This window comes from Cryptotermes secundus, unplaced genomic scaffold (genome assembly GCF_002891405.2).
Source record: "Cryptotermes secundus unplaced genomic scaffold, Csec_1.0 scaffold1072, whole genome shotgun sequence".
In the NCBI taxonomy this organism is placed as follows: domain Eukaryota; kingdom Metazoa; phylum Arthropoda; class Insecta; order Blattodea; family Kalotermitidae; genus Cryptotermes; species Cryptotermes secundus.
This window is the reverse complement of record NW_019735578.1, coordinates 83,050-91,145: the sequence shown is the minus strand read 5'-3', so window position 1 is coordinate 91,145 and position 8,096 is coordinate 83,050.

Genomic DNA, 8,096 nt, shown 5'->3' with positions numbered 1-8,096 from the left:
AGAGTATACCATATACCTCCATAAAAGGTAAGGTAAAGCTATCCCTGAAACAGACTGTGGAGGCTCATAGGGTTGTGAGACGTTGAGGCTCCCACATTTTCCAGACAATCTGCTCACAGTGGCAGTGAGGTTGTTATTCTTATGTGCTTGCCATCCTTCACTCCCAGGAAGTTTCCTGGTGCTCATTTCTGTTAGAGGATGAGTTGTCTCCAGGGCTGTTGTGAGACTGGAAGTAGTAGGTCCATTGAAGAATCCAATGACCTCATCAGGAATTGAAACCACGACCTTCTGGCTTGTAGCATAGTGCATCAACCACATATGCTGCCACGTGCCCCATAAGAGAGTAAGTACATGGAGTCGTATTCTAGTGACTGATTTTGTGATCTGAAGGCAAAAGGAATCTCTTGTCATTTCACTGAAGACTTAAACGCTTTTGAACAACATTTGTACTGTCTCATTTCAGACCCACAAGAGTACTCATATGTATTCTAAGGGTAACTGTATGAACTGTATCTTCTTAATCATGTTACAATGTTTTCAGGTTTTTACTAACAATAGAATGAATAGAAGTTGACTCACTGCCACAACATACTTAGTGCCTGGTTTTCCACTGTCTGTCAGTGTACAGAAATCTGTACTAAGTATTGCTGTATAAGGAAAATAAATAAACACTGCCACTCTTTCAAATTCTGTTACTATGAAACAGTAACAAGATTAAAGTGTTTGTCATGTGGGCCTAGTTTCCACGTTATGGCCAGTAAATTGTTTAAAATTTTAGTGTAGAGTAAAAAATTCATAGATAATGAGAAGAAAGCAAGAACACAGATGAGTGTTCAGTGCACTGTGATATGCTTCTGAGAGAAAGGAAGTGATAATGACATCATACCAAAGATGTATATACAAAAATAATCAAGAACTGTACAAAATGTATATTGACAGGATGTATGTCGTGTGTGTATAAAAATTGATATCCTATACAGTAATGATGCAGATCTTATGAGACTATGATATACACGGTTTTTATTTAATATTTTTCTCTGCTAGTCTTGTGCCAGGAATTGGAACCATGTGTGCTTGTGTGTTTCAACCTGGTATAGTCAGCTGTTAACACCCAAAACCGGGGGAATTTATTTGTAATACCAAAACTAGGGAGTTAACTCAGAACTGTTATATTTCTGTGGATGTTATGAATGACATGAAGGTTACTTCAGAGGTTATTCAAATTCGCATGTGGTGTAAATATAAGGATCACTTTCATCTCAAAGTCACCACACATTTCATGGAGTTAAAAAATTTTTGTGCATATTTTATAGGCTCAGTTGTACTTTGGAATATTGACCTTTGTTGTGGACAATTTCACAGCAGTGCTAAGTTCAATTTATATGTAAGAGAAGAAAATATTTTCCTGTAGTGTGGACACAGTTGCCAAAATATAGTAGCACAATATCTGACTGCACAAGATATGTTCATCTTAAGTGTTCAATAAATTCAAGTACAAGGTTTCAGTCAGAAAGCAGGTGTACAAGATGTATAGTTTGAGGTTTTTTAATACATTCCCCATCATGTAAAATACAAGATAATTCTACTGTCATCCCACTACTTTTCAACGTAGTCTCCACAAAAATTGAGACACATCATAGGTTTTGTTTTTGTGCTCTCTGTGAGTAGATACCCACGTACTTTTCATGGACCACAGCGCATTGAGTAGCCCTGTTCAACATTTTAAACATAATAAGCCTTAGATGGCAAGTGAATTGATATATAGTGTTACCAATATTTATTAAGAAACTTCTCTGAAATGCCCACAATAAAGTAGGTCCTCTGGTTGTGAGATTATACACCTTGTAAACTTATTTTCTGACCACTCCTGGTAACTATCAGTTAAATACATAAGGTACAAAGCTGCTTTATGCTTTCATTAAACTTAATTTTATAGAGCACTGTGATTTATTTGTTTTATCGACATCATTATCATTGCAATGCTACAAAATAATTGAGATTTGGGAGTTATTCACTGGAGAATGAACATACTCGCAAAGGGCATTCTGAGATCATCCAAGAACTGGAAAATTTCTTATAGTTGAATTACATCCATAGCAGCTGTGTGATACACCCAACCCATCCAATGTTACTAGGTTGCTATTTCCCTAGAAGGGGCACAGAAAGAAGAGCATCAACCTGACAACTGAACCTCATCCTGGGGCTTTATCTCCATGTTTCATGTTTTCTGTACAGAGGGACAACTGTGCCTTCCACTTAATAATCCTAGTTCTGGGTCTGTTTATGTCTGGTCTGGTTAACATGACTAGTGGACACTGGATACATGGCTATACTGAGACTATGGAAAGAAGTCCCATATACTGTCAGGATGACAGCACTAGAGGCTTTCACCTTTCTGCCTTTGTATTCCCTGCCAGCCTTCTCTGGCCTGTCAGTAGTGCTTATTGTGAGCAAAGGTTATCATGCAGTTTTCACTAAGGGAATATATGAAAGTACGCTGAAAGAGGAGATGTAACAGTTCAAGGAAGATTTAGAGGGAATCAATCCATGGGACTTCTTTCTGTGGCTTCAGTATTATAATTTATAGAAAATAATATACAGCAGTGTCTGTCAGTGTCAGAAATGTCAGGATGCCATGAGAATAAATTTGAAAACAGCCTACCTCATGTATTTATCTTTTTAGTGATCAGTTCACAAATGGTTTCCTTATGCAAGTGCTAGCTGTGTGTAATAAACTGACGATCAGACAGTGGTTTTAAGTGAAAGTATCCATCTGGTAGCTGTACTGCATTTCAAATTGTGCAGGAGAACTGAAAGTGATCTCCACCAGATACAATTGACAAAAAATTGCAGAGCTGAAAGCCTACATATGGATGATGTCCATCACAAACCGAGTTACCGAGTTGATATCTAGTGGTCTACACTCAATACATCTTTGTATTATATCCTGCCAATAATAGAAGCATATAGTTTGTTGCTTTCATACCTTCCATTTTCAATAATGAATCTGTCACACTGGAGTGACATATGATTTTTCACTGAACATTTCACATTCTAACAGGGTGTAAGTTACACTGGCCATGTCCAAAATTGCCATGTAACATAATGGATCAAAGAAAAAAGTAAATAAAATGCTGCGGTGTTTACAAGGAAGTCTGAGGTCTGTATCTGAGGCCACATAAAATAAATACTAATTTCAAATAAAATACACTTAATTTTTCATTCAAATTCACAGAGCAAGTTACTTCAATAGACAACATGGGATATCTTAAAGAGGATACCAATCTGTGTAAAGTTTTGATCTTTGGTACTTTGAAGACAGAATAAAAAAGTGAAAAGCACATTAGATTGGATTCTCAGATTTTAACGTGGTTTTGTTAATTTTAAGTGACTTTCTTTTTTCTGTCCTATAGCATGCAGACATGAGTACAGCAGTACAATTAAAGAGAAAGTGAGTAAAAAATTCACTCTCTGTTACAGGAAAAGTGCACCATATTAGAACTTAATTGTGAATTGTAATTTGATCCTTTAGAACCAGACCAAAGATACAGTAGTTCACATATAATTTATTTAATGCTTGGTTCAAAGAGAGTATAAGAAATGTACTTTACAATTTCTGATATATAACCAGTTTTCAGAACCTTTTTGTTTGCTACACATTTGGACTGAACTATTGGAGTGACTTGCAATGTAGGAACTGTGAGCTCAGTATCAGACAAAGAAAAACAAAGTGTAAGCTTATAACTAATGTGGTAGCCCAAGTACAACTTTGGACAATATTAAACACAATGCATTGCATTTTGTATATTTCAGAAACAGTACAATATTTGTAAATATCAGTTAATGCCATGTACAATAGAACAACTTTTATTTTCTGTGAATCTATGTGCCAACTTTTTATATTATCCTTATACTGCTCTACTGGATGCTTCAAAAAACAAATTCAGATCTATGAACCTAACATACAAACACAGTAAATGACAATTATTGAAACAATCTCTTTCAGTAAGGTCTTCCATGAAAGTGGACAGTATTTTGTTACCGTATGAAAGTGGGAGATTCTACAATGTGTCCATCATTTTTAAGAATTTAATGTGCCAAATTTAAAACGTTTGCTCTTCTCATGCATTTAACAACAAAATGTATGAATAGTTGTATGTATATGTGTTTGTAATAAATGGTGACTTGTCTCAAGATGACTTTTCCAAGGAAGGTTTATATTTATTAAAATATCCTGAAATATTATGTAAGATAACCCAGTGGTGTTTCCAAGTAACTTTTCATCTTAACTTCTACTACTTTCCCTTGAAAATGTATGAAACCAGTAACTTACAGTCAGATATGAAAACTACTAAACAGATATACTTGGATATTATTAACCTGACACACCTTGGTCTCATGAGAACAAGATAACATACATTGAGAAGTAAAAGGAAGTTTACAATTCACTTACCCTCAAACATTAAATTGCTATCCAAAGATATTAAAGAATTCAAATTGTTATTAAAAAGCTATCTCACTGAACATGCTTTTTGTAGTATTGATGAATATTATAAATCAACTTTTCAATGAACACTTTGTCGTGATTGTCTCTCCTACGGATAATATAATTACACAGCTTATGTATCTACTACAACTGTATCAGTGTTTGTATTACTATATAGGACTGCACTAATTTATAGTGGTTCTTAGTGTTTTCATTTGTCCTTGTATGGGTTAGGAATGTATATTTTATTATCTTATGTTCAAACATGGTTATGAATGTATATTTTATTATTTTATGTTTAAACATGACAGATTCTATATCCAGTAGGTTGGTTTGACCTTATATGGATTGACAGAATGCAATAAGTAAAGTAAAGTAAAGTATAGAAACAAAGACTTAAAAAAGGTGTCATAAATATCTATATAATATTAAAAACAGTATCATGTTACAATTCGCAGAGGTAAGTCATTACATTCTGCAGATACCGTTGTTTATGTTGTGGCATATTGGCTCTTTGAAGGAACTGATGAGCCACAGCGGCCACGGGGCACGCGCGCAATGTGAGAGTTGCGGATTGTATCGGTGTGTTGCTAAGTGACAACTCTTTGAATGCGTGGATAGCGCAACAGGAAGTGTGAGTGACGTCTCATATTCACTTAACATTACTACTAGTTTCGTGGACTCTTTGACCAATTGTCAGATATGCCAAAGATCAGAAGACATTCTTGAGGCTGGATTTGCTTCAAACCTCTCAGGTGAGGAGGAAGAGTGTGACTACCTACTCAGCTGGGTTCAACAGAAAGAGGTAGGTTCATATCGCGATCACACGAGGACAGGAGCAGCAGATCTAGCTCCCAAAATACTTGTGTTCTGCTCTTTGAAATACCATACAACAGTACAGAAAACCAGTAGTAATATGAAGTATATAATATAATTAATACATCACTGTCAGAACTTTGTAGAATTATCATCTATTCACTGGCCAGCTACCAGTTCAAAAACAGAATAATGAAGCTGCATGTCAGTAAGATAGTCTTACTATGCGTATTCAAAGTTCCCCTTAAAAGATCAAGTATCGATTCCGAATTTCCCATTCATATTCAAACTTACCCTTAAAAACAAGTTTCGATTCCGAATATCCCCTTCATACCACAAAGGGCCCCTTAAAAACAGGTTTCGATCCCGAATTTCCTCTTCATACCCCTAAATCTCCCTTAAAAACAAATTTCGATTCCGAATTCCCTCTTCATACCCCTAAATGCCCCTTAAAAACAAGTTTGATTCCGAATTCTTCCTTCGTCAAGGAAACTGCCCCTTAAAAACAAATTTCGATTCTGAATCTCCTCTTCATACCCCTAAATGCCCCTTAAAAACAAGTTTGATTCCGAATTCTTCCTTCGTCAAGGAAACTGCCCCTTAAAAACAAATTTCGATTCTGAATCTCCTCTTCATACCCCTAAATGCCCCTTAAAAACAAGTTTGATTCCGAATTTTCCCTTCATAAAACAAACGGTCCCTTAAAAAAACAATTTTGAATCCCAATTTCCCCATCATACCCCAACTTCAACTTAAAAATAAAGTTTAGATTCCGAATTTCCCCTTCATACCCCCAAACTTCCACATAAAAGACAAGTGTTGATTCCGAATTTCCCCGTCATATCCTAAATGGTCCCTAAAAAGACAAGTTTCGATTCCGAATTTCCTCTCCATTCCCCAAACTCCCTCTTAAAAATAAGTTTCTATTCCGAATTCCCTATAAAATGAATTCTTTAGAGGAGCGGTTTGCACACCCCAATAAGGGAGATAATAAGAAACCAAGATGCTACATTTTTTACTGCACTTGGTTGCTTTCCATCAGGTTTTACTCCACAGATGGCGCCATCGATAGATACCACATGTCTTCACAAAATTGTTTCCATTTCTATGCATTGCTGCTCATGTAGTTGCTTTTGTTAGCTAGGTTTTTAGCAAAAATTTTACCTCTTTTTCTATCCTAGTTCCACTGATGTGCGTGTTTTATCACATTTTTAGTTTAATATTTTCCTGTTAACCCGCGCTGAATTAGCTTGGCCTCAAGTATTTAATTAACTGCGTGATGTGGAGCTGAAGTAGTTGTTTGTGCCTTGCACATCACTCAAAACTTTGAGTATGTGTAAGATTTTTTTCGCTTGGCACTATGGGCCCATTGGTGCTATGCTTACTATTATTACTACCGTTCATATGTGTACGATTAGTAAACAAACTTCTGCAAACGTCTAAACAAGAAGGATTACTAAACCACCGGCCTTTAATACGGTGGTAAGCCTGAGTTGGCCGGACAATATTAAAATGACCGCTCCTGGCAGGGCGCTTAAACAATTTTAAAGTATTGTGCTTAAAAATGCTGTGCTAACACAATATTTATGATAAATGGAATTAACTTTGTTTGTATCAGCAAAGAACATAGTGTCGCATATTACAATGAAAGATTTGACAAATTTGATACAAAAAGTTATACTCTATTTTCAATTTTTTCTTTTAATTTTGATGCGTACTGAAAAATTGGTGTCCCAGTTTTTCACAGAGTTATTCTGCATTATAAATTTGTTTCTGGTTGTAACACTTGTCAAATTTTAGCAGTCCCTGATGCAATAAAACAGATGGAAGCAATAAAATCATTTTGTTCTCTGCTGGAAAACCTTACATCTTTGTTACACTCTTCAGATTTTCGAATATTTTGACTAAATGACTGAAGAATGAAAGCATGGCTATTCAAGAAATAGCTAGAGGGGTCCCTTCTTCAGTGCTAAGACCTTCCGTTATAGCTTCAAGAGATTATTGCCCTTTCTATGGGCGTGAAAAGACAGATCTGGTCATGAGCGTCTGAATGGACTCTAAATTAAGAGAAAGTGACAGGCAAACCGTCAGTCGTAAAATGATTTTGAAACGAGGCAAGATGTAAAGAGGAATTTTGTAGAAACGAAGCGGTAGGATATGTGGAAGACGAAGGCGAATATTTGCCATAACCATGGTGGGCCTTCGGTAAGGCACTGGTGTACGGTTCAGAAGTTACGTGGTTGGAAGACCTGACTATTTAAAAAAAAAAGAATGTAAGACATTTATGCATGTAGGAAGCAAGTGGTACTATATACAAATTTGTATAGATCTGGTGATACGTGGGTAAGACATTGGCGTAGAATTGGGAAGGTGCCGGGTTCTAGGCCACGGAGTCTTTTGTCAATAGAAATTGAAAAGTGAATAAATAAATACGATTTTTTTCTGCAGCTATAAACCAAGTCGTATAATATAAGGACGATCGCAGAAAGTTTTAACCTACATGGTCTGGTGGTCTAGTGGTAAGGCACCGGCGATGTAAGTCTAAGGTTGGTGGTTCGAATACAGAACAATTTTTGTAATGAGATTTTTATGGAATTATATAGCGAGATGTAACATAAGAGGAAGATTAAAGCTCAAAAATTTCCGCGGCATCGGTGGCTTATTGGTAAAACACCGGCGTAGTGAACAAGAGTTGGAAGGTTCGAAACCAAGTATAGTTTTGTGATTTAGAAAGTAAGTGAATTGATTTTTCTGGAATTATAGTCGAAGATGTAGCTTAAGAGGAAGATAAAAG